Source organism: Mustelus asterias, chromosome 8 (genome assembly GCF_964213995.1).
Source record: "Mustelus asterias chromosome 8, sMusAst1.hap1.1, whole genome shotgun sequence".
Lineage (NCBI taxonomy): Eukaryota > Metazoa > Chordata > Chondrichthyes > Carcharhiniformes > Triakidae > Mustelus > Mustelus asterias.
The window spans coordinates 83,466,121-83,475,647 of NC_135808.1; positions in this window are offsets into that span (position 1 = coordinate 83,466,121).

Genomic DNA, 9,527 nt, shown 5'->3' on the forward strand with positions numbered 1-9,527 from the left:
TAGAGTAGCTCCCCACTTTCGGGGAACTAGCAGGAGACCCCGCTAGAGTGAAGGAGGGCAATCAAGGTCCCCCAGGGGCTCAGGCAGTGGGGGGGGGGGAGGTGGTACCCCCTGGGCACCCTGACAGTGCCGGCCTGCGCCTCTGGCACTGCCCATGGGACAAAGTGCCCATGCCCATAGGCATCAGGCAGTGCCAAGGGAGTGGAGCTTATGCGGCAGTGCCAAGGGCCAGGGCCAGCTGGCGGCAGGGCCTGGGAAAGGGTTTAGGAGTGATTGGTGAGGATGGGGGGTCCCGCTGCCACTCTGCATGGGGCAGGAAGGAGCCCGGCGATTGGGGGTGGTCTGCCAGGGAGTGCTGCCTCCAGTGGGGGGGGGGGGGGGGGGCTACCAGGGTGGGAGGGGTGAGGGGGATCATCACTGCTGGGGGGGGGAGGTGGCTGGAGATCGGGGTGCCCTGGGATGGGGAGGAGGTCAGGGCTGGCCTGGGAATTGTCGCGGGGGCCGCGATAGGGCCATGGAGGGTTGGAGGGGCAGCACTGTGATGGCCTGGATTGGCCAGCAAACTGCAGGCTGACAGTTCAGGGCCACTGCGCATGCGCAGAGTTCTGGAACTGTGAGGCTCCAGCGTGAATAGGCCCGGCCCCCCAATCTTTTAATGATATTCGTGATTGTGACCTCTGCATTGCACAGAGTGTGGGAGATTGTTGCCTGAACTCTCACTAAAATAAATCGTGATTTACACCAGTTTTCCCGCAAATTCAGCACTTAGAACTTTTTTGGGAGAATTGCCCACCCGCCCATCTTTCCTAAATTGAAGTTCCCCGAACTGTACAAAATACTCTAGTTGAGGTTGAAGCAGAGCTTTTATAAAGGTTCTTCAACATTTCCTTGATTTTGTACTCTTTACCTCTAGGTATAAAGCCCAGGATCCCATATGCCTATCTAACGATTTTCTCACCCTGTCCTGCCACCTTCAACAATTTATGCTTATTTACCCCCACTCTGGTCTCTTTGTTCCTGCAACTCCTTTAGAATTGCAACATTTGTTTTGTTTTGCCCCCTCTCAGTGCTTCTTGAGAATGGGGTTGAGAAATTTATCAGTCATGAGTGAATGGTGGAGACTTGATGGGCCAAATGGTCTAATTCTGCTCCTATATCTTAATGCCTAATGGTCTAAAATATGTCACCTCACATTTCCCGTCATTAAATTTCATCTGCCATGTGTGTGCTCATTGCATCAGGCTATTTGTACTCTTGAAATCTATTACTATTCTTCTTACAATTCACAATGCTTGCAAGTTTTGTGTTATAAGTAAATGTTCAAATTGTGCCCTGTGTTGTAATATGCCTTTAAGGGATTGCAGCATGACATCACTAGAAAGGAAGTGTGTCATATGATCCAGTTTTAGTTTTGTTTTTGGTTTTAAGCAGAGTACACAGAGACAACCCTGCAACTCTGATGTCTTCAAGATTTATATCCATTTTATCTGTTCACATGCACCTAGTCTTAATAAGTGAACTTACTGCATATTTATCCAATCCATTATGAATGATTTCTGCCTTCATACCATTATAAAAATACAATACCCTGACACCCAAATCTAGGCCACTAATATAGATCAAGAAAAGCACTGTACTGAATCCTGGGGAAGCACTGCTTCACCTGATAGGATTGTTTAGGCTCTGGAATAAGAACATAAGAACATAAGAACTAGGAACAGGAGTAGGCCATCTGGCCCCTCCAGCCTGCTCCGCCATTTAATAAGACCATGGCTGATCTTTTCGCGGACTCAGCTCCACTCACCCGCCCGCTCACCATAACCCTTAATTCCTTTACTGTTCAAAAATGGATCTATCCTTGCCTTAAAAACATTCAATGAGGTAGCATCAACTGCTTCACTGGGCAGGGAATTCCACAGATTCATAACCCTTTGTGTGAAGAAGTTCCTCCTCAACTCAGTCCTAAATCTGCTTCCCCTTATTTTGAGGCTATGCCCCCTACTTCTAGTTTTACCCGCCAGTGGAAACAACTTCCCTGCTTCTATCTTATCTATTCCCTCATAATCTTATATGTTTCTGTAAGATCTCCCCTCATTCTTCGGAATTCCAATGAGTATAACCCCAGTCTACTCAGTCTCTCCTCATAAGCCAACCCTCTCAACTCCGGAATCAACCTAGTGAATCTCCTCTGCACCCCCTCCAGTGCCAGTATATCCTTTCTCAAGTAAGGAGACCAAAACTGTACACAGTACTCCAGGTGTGGCTTCACCAGAACCTTATACAGCTGCAACATAATCTTGCCGTTTTTAAACTCCATCCCTCTAGCAATGAAGGACAAAATACCATTTGCCTTCTTAATTACTTGCTGCACCTGCAAACCAACTCCTTGAGATTCCTGCACAAGGACACCCAAGTCCCTCTGCACAGCAGCATGCTGCAATTTTTTACCATTTAAATAATAGTCCATTTTGCTGTTATTCCTACCAAAATGGATGACCTCACATTTACCAACATTGTATTCCATCTGCCAGACCCTCGCCCACTCACTTAGATTATCTATATCCCTTTGCAGACTTTCAGCATCTTCTGTACATTTTGCTCTTCCACCCATCTTAGTGTCATCTGCAAATTTTGACACACTACACTTGGTCCCCAACTCCAAATCATCTATGTAAATCGTAAGCAATTGTGGTCCCAACATTGATCCCTGAGGCACACCACTAGTCACTGATCGCCAACCAGAAAAACACCCATTTAACCCCACTTTTTGCTTTCTGTTAGTTAACCAATCCTCTATCCATGCTCATACATTACCCGTAACACTGTGCACCTTTATCTTATGTAGCAGTCTTTGGTGTGGCACCTTGTCAAATGCCTTCTGAATGATGAGCAAAGAGGAGGTAAAGGGAAAGGTGTTGCACCTTCTATGATTACATGGGAAGGTGCTTTGGGTAGGGGGTGGGCAAGATGTTGAGTGTGTTGGAGGACTGGACCAGGATGGCCTGGAGAGAATGGCCCCCCCAGGGTGGCCTGGAGAGAATGGCCCCCCAACGTTATAGTGTAAATCTCCTCTGATTTTCTTTGCTCTTAGCCCTGACAAAGGGTCATCCAGATTCGAAACATTGGCTCTATTCTCTCTCCACAGATGCTGTCAGAACTGCTAAGATTTTCCAGCATTTTCTGTTTTTGTTTCAGATTCCAGCATCCGCAGTATTTGGCTTTTACCTTTATACACTTTACTCTTTCCCATCCCCCTGCCAAGTTAGTTTAGATCCTCCCTAACAGTACTTGCAAACCACCCCACAACATTGGACCCAGCTCTGTCAAGATGCAAACCATTTGGCCTGTATAGGTCCCAGCTCCCCAGAACCAGTGTCCCAGGAAACCAAAGCCCTCTCTCCTTAACATCTTCTCGCCATGAAGCCTTCCGCTGTATCCTTCGTCTTTTATCCTCACCCGCGTGTGGCAGAAGGAATACTCTGGAGATTATCATCTTTGAGGTTTTGCTTACTAGCCTCTTTCCTGGTTCCCTAAAATCTGCCCCCTATATTTAGAAACACAGAAACATAGAAGATAGGAGCAGGAGGAGGCCATTCAGCCCTTCAAGCCTGCTCTGCCATTCATCAGGATCCTGGTTGATCATCCAACTCAGTAGCCTAATCCTGCTTTCTCCCCATAACCTTTGATCCCATTCACCCCAAGTGCTATATTTCTACCTCAGTCGTTGATAACAACATGGATCACCACTTCTTGCTATTCACCATTCCCCCTCAGAATGCTCCGTAGCTGCTCAGTCTCATCCTTGACCTTGGCACTTGGGAGGCAACATACCATTCTGGATCCATATCTACGGCCTCAGAAACACCTGCCTGTTTCCCTAACATTAGAATCTCCTATCATTATAGCTTTCTCAATCTTCCCTCCTGCAACCCCCCCCCCCGCCCCCCCCCCCCGCCCCCCATCATACAGCTGAGCCACTCCTGGACTTGACTAATGAATGGCAGAGAGACTTTAATGTAGATGGATGTGAAGTTATCCATATTAGGACAGCAAACATGAATTGTGGACATGATGAAGGGGTGTCCAACAGCAAACATGGAAAAGTAAAAGGATTTTGACGTGATTATTGACCATTAGCTGAATGAAGCTGGTCAATATGAAGCTGTTATCAACTGGGCTAATTAAGCTCTAAGATTTATCTCAAGGGCATTTGATTATAAGTCAGAACAAATTATTCTAACCTGATATGGATAATTAATGTAAGAACATTTGGAATATTATATGCAGTTTTGGACACTTTCTTATTGATGTGTTAGAGGGAATTTATGAGGGAGAGATAAAGATTATTACACAATTTAAAACTCTAAAGTTATGAAGAGCTACTGTTCTCAGAACTGTGTTTGTTTCCATTGGTGAAAAACAGATTAAGTGGTTCTTTGAACATTGATGATATAGATGTAAGCTCCAAACACTGCAATTACACAGCTAGGGGAAATGAATATAAAATTAACAGGCCTTCAAACAACTCCAAAGGTTAGAAAATGCATTTATTTTTCTCGATAGAGCACAGGGTATGTGAAAAAAGGACTTAGCACTGGGTCAATTAACTCCTACATATAAAAAAGAGAACAATCAGTTTCTGGTTTAAAAATGAAATTGAAAAGTGTTCCGTGGTATATGGAAGCTGTTGGCTTGTTGAGGCAATTAGTCTTTTATCATTTTCTGTATAAATGCTATGCCCCATACAGTACAGAGATATAAAGATCAGTACGATCCTAGTTTAATGCTTGATCTGTGCTGAATTAACTAACCTCAGCTGAGATCACTTAAACTGGCCTTATACTTTGGGTTAGAGACTGGGAAGGAAATTAACCATTCCTGATTGTTATCCAACGACCCCGCTGGAAAGTATGTTGGATTAAATCAATATTGGGTTCCCTGAGCTACCTGCCATGGTTGAATCACCTGATGTCAGTCAAACTCTTTGGCTCAGGCAAGAATTGATGTACCAGACATTGACGTGGGCCTGCAGAACAATATGTCCGCAGAGACAGCACTTTTAGTGGGATGGGTGCGTGAGTGGGTGGTGAGTAGTTGGAGAACATTGAAGGAAAATAGAGATGAGATGCTCCTTCTGCTTCTTTGTGAGCTTTTTCAAATTATTTTAGGAACAGTAACTCTCCCTCTGAGAAATAAAAAGAAAAATCAACCCAACATGTGATTGTTTACTGAGCAGTATGTGTGATTTGACTGGTTATAAATGTTTCAAAAATATTGCTCTTGTGGCAGGACACCATTTCTGTTGAACTTTCAGATATATCATCGAGAAATTTGTTGCTTTGGCCAGAAATTCTCCCAATACAGGGAGAATTCTGCACAAGGCCACAATGTGGGAAGTACACTGGCTGTATTAAGGACAGCAAAGAGAAAACAGTGGAAAATGGTCGATCCACTGCACGTTACCACAAACAGTTCAGCAAGTTACATTCACCATGTGACATTTATGTTAGTGAATGACCTCCAGTGATGCTGTTAATGTTGGAAGCAATACCTCAGCGTGAAGGAAGCATGAGTGAAAGGCTGGATGTCCATTACATTTTGATTTCCTCTTTAATCTGTTTAAATTTCTTAGTAACACTTCATTTGAACAGTTCTAAACAGTTCTGGTTCGCAAAGAATGTGCAGCTGTGATCCTGAAAACAGATTTGGTAAGCAACGTTTTTAGCTCAGTAGCAAAGCTCATTTTGTGGTACGTGATAACATCAGATATATCGTTGATGAAAAGACCGCATTCCAATAAGTTGAAGTCATCTAAGTTGTAGATCAGGTCATTCGTTTTAGATAAATTTCAGAATGATTTAAATTGTTTTCATTGTGGCATAAAAGGCAATAGCTGAGCTAATAAATTATCTTTATTTTTAATGAATAATTATATTTTCACATCTCGCAGTAAAAAAGACAAAATTGTCTGTTAGTGTAATGGAGGAATCTTTCAGTGCCAATAAATAAATCATATCACCTTTATCAACATTTACCAATTCAAAAACTGCAAATTGACTCAAAGGCTTTGAGGGTAGGAACATGAGAGAATTACTCGCATGCCACTGGGTACAGATTTCAAGGAGATGGATTTTTCATTATGGATTCTTTAACAAAGATCCCATTGTAAGGGTAGGAAAAAACAGCGTCCAAATGAATAATCTTAATAGCTGGAGGACACTTGATGGATGGTCCTCATTGTCTCCAACTCAATCCAATGCACCCAATGATGTCACTAACACACAAGATGAGGGCCATCTTCTCAAAGATTTTTTCGAGAGCTAAGCCTCCTCATATCATTGAGTATTCTCTATGCATTGGCTAGTCTTGACCTAGAAGAACAGCACATTAATGAGGATGTTAATTTGTGACTAACTAATGAAAACTAAACATGTCTTAATAACTTTCCTCTGTGATCCAGAATTCTCCCAGTAATTTACATTCTGTTTTTCTTGCCAGTTTATTACCTCTCCATCACTCTTAGCACTCCTGCCCTTTCTGCCACTCTCCAATCCCTGTATCATGACTGTTGCTGCCCTGATTCTGAGTCACATCCCACACGTTACTCTACCACGCTGTGTAATTCGTTTGCTTCTGTAGGGGAAACCAATTGTCCTTCATGGGGTGTTGTACCTAAACTCCATCACCGTTCCCTGGTACTCCTAATGGTCTATGCTTTGTGCATCTCCAATGCTAGAGAAAGAATCCATGTTTGGACAAAGTCCACCTATTCCTGCGCAAGTGCAGGCAGTGTATGAGAAGTGTTGGCATTAATTATATTTAAGAAGGGCCAAAATATCAGCCCTTGCCACTCTCCCCAACTCCAACCCCACCTCGATCATGACCCAATCCCACCTCAATCCCCACATCACCGGGTCAGGTCAGAACCACAAACAAACAATGATTGGCATTTATATAATAATAATACATCCCAAGACCCTTAATTGCAGATATAACTGGCCTGTATGTTTTCCATGGGATTTTTAAATTTAGTTGGGGGAGATGATCAAGTTTCAGATTTTTCAATGTTTGCCAGCACTGTTGCTGTTTATTTGCATCTTAGTGAGTTGAAATCACTTTGTGGGAATGAAGGTATGAATGTATCAGTTTCTATCTCCTATTTAAATAAAGTTTTAAATCATTTATACCAAGCTCTTACAATGCAGCTTTGACACTGGCATTTATCTGATGACATGGAAAATTGCCCAGATATTCCCTATCCATAAAATGAATGTGAAAGGGTGACACGGTGACACAATGGTTAGCACTGCTGCTTCACAGTGCCAGGGACCCGGGTTCAATTCTGACCTCAGGTCATTGTCTGTGTGGAGTTTGCATGTTCTCCCCGTGTCTGCGTGGATTTCCTCTGGGTGCTCCGGTTTCCTCCCACAGTCTAAAGATGTGTGGGTTAAGTGGATTAGCCATGCTAAATTGACCCTAATGTTAGGGTCAATTTAGTTGGGGAAGATGATTTAATTAGGGAGATCAGCAGGGCAAATACATCGGGTTACAGGAATAGGGCCTGGGGTGGGATTGTGGTTGGTGCAGACTCGATGGGGCGAATGGCCTTCTTCTGCACTGTAGGGATTCTATGATGATCAAATAATGACTTATGAGCTTCCTCCTCTGTATGGAATGTAGGGGGTCTTCAACAGTACCATCAATAGACATCTACTCACCCATAACCTACTCACTGACACTCAGTTTGGGTTCTGCCAAAAACATTCAACACCAGACCTCATCATAACATTGATCCAAAAATGGACACAAGAGCTAAGTGGCTGATCTCAACATTAAGATGGCATTCGACCGAGTATTGCAACAAGGAGCTCTAGCATAAGTGAGATCAATGACAGTCAAAAGTAAAACCCTTCTGTGTCATACCTGACATCAAGGAAAATAGTTGTTCTGGTTGGGAGCCAATAGTAACAGCCCAAAGAACATCACAGCAGGAGTTCCTCAGGGAAATGTCCTCAGTCCAAAAATCTTCAGCTGCTCATCAATGATCTTTCCTCCGTCATGTCAAGAGTGGAGCTGTTCGCTGATGATTGTAGTGTTCAGTTCTATTTACATATCCTCCAATTATGAAGAAAGATAAGTGACACATAACATTCATGCCACATTAATGTCAAATGATTTCCCCCACAAACAAGAGAAGGCAAGACCAACTCTGCTGACCTTTAACAGGAGAATGATTGTCAAGTTTGCCCAATATCAACATCTCAGGGGTCACAATTGAACAGAGTTCTAACTGAACCAGCCATAATAACATTGTGGCTATGAGAGTAAGATGATGACTGACACAAGAGAGAAAATGCTAGAAAATCTCAGCAGGTCTGGCAGCATCTGTAAGGAGAGAAAAGAGCTGACGTTTCGAGTCCAGATGATCCTTTGTCAGCTTTGTTGGCATTTCTCTTTTGGTTTCAGATTCCAGCGTCCGCAGTAATTTGCTTTTATTATATGATGACTGACATATCTGCTGATCCAAAAAAATTGCTTCACCATTTTAAAGGTTCTGTTTTTCTGTTTTTCTCCACAGATGCTGCCTGACCTACTTGACTTTAGGCATTTTTATAGTTCTTTTTCAGATTTCTTGCGTCTGCAGTATTTTGCTTTTGTATTACGGTTACTTCAACTGCACCTCTCTTCCCTAGCGATCTCTATCATGGATTAGGTTTAAAGCATCAGTGTAGTGGATACACCATTATCTTCAAGTTACATACCATCCTGACTTGAGCATACATTATTGTTCCTTCTTTTTGATTGGACCAGTGTCCTGAATTCATTGTCTGATGTAATTGTGGGAATGCCAAGAACTGCAGCAATTTAAGCAGAAGAGCCACCACCACACTTTAAGGACAGCTTGTGATGGACAATGAGAGCGACCTTGTCTAGTCATTCACATACTGAGAACAACAACAAATGTTGTCTGTGTTCTTTTTATTTTTCTTCTTTAGTCTGTTCTTGTCACTTCCTTCATCCATCATGCTTTTTGCTTATGCCACTACTTCTGAAGCTAGTGGAGGACCCAGGCTGTTGGATAGGTTTATAGGATTGCCTGTCTGAGCATGCATTTCTGCTGGTTTGGAGACATGCTTTGTTGTGTTCCCAATGTGTCCTGCATTTCTGCCTAAGCTTCTGGTTATATGATGATTATTCTGGGAGATTGTATAGCCAAGACTTTCCTGATTTCACTGGTTCCATGTAACTCACATATGTCATGAAAAATGTACAGCCCTAGAAACAACATGACCTTAATACACTGTAAACCTCCCTCTTGACTGCTCTTTGACCATTGATTAAGATACTTGAGAATTTCCAGTGCCATAGTTCACAGCTTCAGGAGAGACAAAGCAAGTGAACAAAATTGGCACATAATCTGCTGCGTAATTACATTCACTGAAATGAGTTGCATGCCACAGCGTGCACTGGACTGATCTCCTTACATTGACAACTGGCCACAGTCAGTAGCACCCCACAGCCTGGCT